Source organism: Sinocyclocheilus grahami, unplaced genomic scaffold (genome assembly GCF_001515645.1).
Source record: "Sinocyclocheilus grahami isolate Dianchi unplaced genomic scaffold, SAMN03320097.WGS_v1.1 scaffold689.1, whole genome shotgun sequence".
NCBI lineage: Eukaryota > Metazoa > Chordata > Actinopteri > Cypriniformes > Cyprinidae > Sinocyclocheilus > Sinocyclocheilus grahami.
The window spans coordinates 287,519-291,473 of NW_015505868.1; the positions used below are offsets into that span (position 1 = coordinate 287,519).

Here is a 3,955-nt window from a genome sequence, read left to right on the forward strand (position 1 = left end):
CACACACACACTCTCACACAGACACACACTCATACTCACACTCTCTCTCTCACACACACTCACACTCTCACACACACTCACACACTCTCACACAGACACACACTCACACTCACACTCTCTCTCTCACACACACTCACACTCTCACACACACTCTCACACAGACACATGACAAATAAGAGTGTCGACAATAAAGAAAAGGACAAATCTTTTTAAAGCGTCTATCTTTTCAAAACACAAATTTGTGATCATCATTACGCTTTTAGGGAATCACATTTATTAAGAAACCTTGCCATAAAAGATCAAATTATCTGGGTCCTCTGATATAATTTCCTGTGTGTTTTTTTTAGGGTACCCACACACCACATGACTTTTTGTTTTCTAATAATGAATATATATAATAAAATAAATAACTATTTGATAAGGTTTTCATTCTTTTAAGAATGTCATTGTTTTAATGAGCATTTTCCCCCCATTATGAAATAAGGACAGTTGTGTCATCTTGACAAAGAAAGAAAAACCTTCACATTGAATTGAAACTGAATGTACACGACCATCATCATCAGTGAAGTAATGTGTGTTCAAGTTACTGTGTATCGTTTCACATTTATTTGTGAATAAATGATTAGATCTGGGCACAAAAGGAGCACAAACCCACTGACCCTTAAATGAGATCCATTATTATTCCATTAGTGGTGTTTGCTAAGGCAGTGGCTAACTCAATTTGTTTACATGAATATACTTAATATAAAGAATTGTTGTGAAATCTTCAAGAGTGATATTAGGAGATCGTTATAGACTGATTGTATCTCTGGTGCCAGACATGCATGTGTTGAAATCAACCACGGTTACATAACGGACGTGGTTTAGAGGTGCAGTGCATAGCGATCAGCCCATGGGTCAAAGTTTGTTTTTCCACTCCATCTACCTTGCTTTCTCTTGCCTTGAATGACTCCTGCTCCAGTTCTCCTGAAGATGGAGGGGTGATTGTTTGTGGTGGGTGCTCTTGTTCTTCTGCACATCTGTAAGGTGTTCTCTGTTGTTGATTCAGCCGAATGTAAAAGGTGCTAATGTTGAGTTGGAGCCCATAGACAGCTGGCTCATTACCCAAGGAATGGTGAGGATTCAGCAGAACCACTGTCCCCTCCGTGTCCACTCTGCCCTGACCTCGATCTCCATCCCGTACCTCGCTCCCACCACCACTAAAACACAGCCACAGTAAAACAGAGAGAGCCTGCTATGTGTTTACAGACATCAGCCGAACATGAAAGATCTGGCTTTATTTACGTCGTTCCAACGTTATTTTTCCATGAAAGCGGTTCTCACGGGGAGAGTTTATAATGACCACAGCTGTCAAACTCCACTAGAGCACCGTAAAGGTTGCAGCAGTCGGATTTAATAAGTAAAATCATTCATTTTCCATTGGGAGACTGGGAGATTTTTAATGGCAACTTATAAAGCTTAAGAGGAAAACTTTACCCAGAAATGAAAATGTGCTCACTCTCGGTCCATCCCAGATCAGGATGAGTTTGTTTCTTCATCAGGTTTGGAGAAGTGTAGCACTGCATCAGTGTCTCAGCAATGGATGCTCTGCAGTGAATGGGTGCCGTCAGAATGAGAGTCCAAACAGCTCATAAAAACATCACAATAATCCACAGCACTGCAGTCCATCGGTTAACATCTTGTGAATGGAAAAACCGTTGCTTCTGGCTAAAATATGAGTCCTCTATCCATAATAATATATATATAAAAAAATAAAAAAAAGGGTTCTTGTCTGAATCAGGAGAGACAGTTTAAATTTAAAATGCCTTGATGGATTTGTTTTGTTTTTTACAAACATGCAACTTTTCTGTTCACAAGATGTTAACCGATGAACTGGAGTGCTGTGGAATATTGTGATGTTTTTATCAGCTGTTTGGACTCTCATTCTGACGGCACCCATTCACTGCAGAGCATCCATTGCTGAGACACTGATGTGTTTTATTGTATGAAGTCATTCGTTTTCACTGAGCGCTGCTGATTCCAGGTAACAGGTTGACGATGCAGTGTGGTTGTGTCTAGTGTTGCAACAGAGTTTAACTTTATGCAAATGAGCAGCAACAGGATCTGAACTCACACAGGCTGCACTCATTTGATCAAAAATACAGTAAAAATTGAAATATTTTGACATTTAAAACAACAGTTTTCTATTTAAATATATTGTAAGTTGTAATGTATTTCTGTGATGTGCAGCTGTATTTTCAGCATCATTCCTCCAGTCTTCAGTGTCACATGATCTTCAGAAATCAGTATAATATGCTGCTCAAGAGACATTCTTATCGTCAATATTTTGTAGAAACTGATACATTTTTTTTTCAGGATTCTTTGATGAATAGAACGTTCAAAAGAACAGCCTTTATTTGAAATAGAAGTGCTGTGTAACATATATATTTAATGTCACTTCTTATCAATTTAAAGCTGTATAAATGTATTTATTAAAACAAATAAATTTAATGACTGACCCCAAACTTCTAAAGGGTAGTGTAAATCCACTCATAAAATCGCTGTCAGTGTGAATGGGCGTTACACTGTCCAGAGGTTGGTCCTTCATATCCTAAACTGGACAGCTGTGTGGTCAGAGCCTTTCCATTTCCATCATCTTCATCATCACTGCTGTTGACAGTCCCCTCCTCGCCTCATTCATTCACAACATTCTAAACTGAATGACAGTCCTGTTCTAACATTTGTATTTGATCAGATTTAACTTAACCAAAATAACCAAAAATATAACCTGGGATTAAATAAATATTTTCATTATTATATTGTATTATATTATAAGGGTCAATTTTCTGAAATTGAGATTTATGCATGATCTGAAAGCGGAATAAATCATCTTTCCATTGATGTATGGTTTGTTAGGATAGGACAAAATCTGGAATCTGAGGGTGCAAAAAAATCTAAATATTGAGAAAATCATCTTTAAAGTTGTCCAAATGAAGTTCTTAGCAATGCATATTACTAATCAAACATTAAGTTTTGATATATTTACAGTAGGACATTTACAAAATATCTTCATGGAACATGATCTTTACTTAATATCCTAATGATTTTTGGCATAAAAGAGAAATGTATAATTGTGACCCATACAATGTATTGTTGGCTATTGCTACAAATATCCCCCAGCGACTTAACACTGCTTTTGTGCTCCAGGGTCACATATTATATTATATTATAATTTATCATATTATCCTCCATGTTTGGCTACTTTTATTTCTCTACTTATTCCAAACATTAAAAAAATAAAATAAATAAATTACTAAAATAAAACATGAAGACATTACATTAAGAAAATGCTATTTTCTTTTTGTAAAGAAATCCATACATTGGCACCGTTTAAATATGTCCACAAAACACATTTCATACAGCTGAATAAATAATTATTTTTGTCCAAACTTTGGTAGTTAAACTTAGATTTTGATCTTGATCTTAATAAATAGAATAAATGGCACTGCAGACTTCTTGTGGCTCTTATATTTGATTTAAAAAAGTAAACAAAAATAGATAAAAAATGAAAAATAATGCAATGTATAAAAATAAAAGTAGAACAATTCGGTCCTGTCCAGCAGAAATACAGGGGGAAATGTTCTCTGTAGGGGAGCTCTTGTGCCGCTGTTCTCAAACTGCGATCATCAAGCTCTGATTATGGATCTGCTCTGACAGAATCTTTCACCATAATCCTATATTCTTGAGGATAAATACTTCTCTGTTCATTCAGACGCTTCACACTGCATCACTCCTTCAGTGTCACTCTCACAGCATGTGAACAGTGTTGCTCCAGCTCTATGTGCAAGCCGTGTGTGTGTGTGTGTGTGAGTGAGTGAGTGAGTGTGTGTGTGTGTGAGAGTGTGTGTGTGTGTGTGTGTGTGAGAGTGTGTGTGTGTGAGTGAGTGAGTGTGTGTGCGTGCGTGTGAGTGTGTGT

General features: G+C 36.8%; 1 protein-coding gene across 1 annotated transcript in view; it reads left to right on the top strand.

The window, feature by feature from the left end:
• Positions 1-3,955, top strand: part of LOC107559525 (TOM1-like protein 2) — a 9,966-nt gene that overhangs the window by 2,989 nt on the left and 3,022 nt on the right. The window lies entirely within an intron of this gene.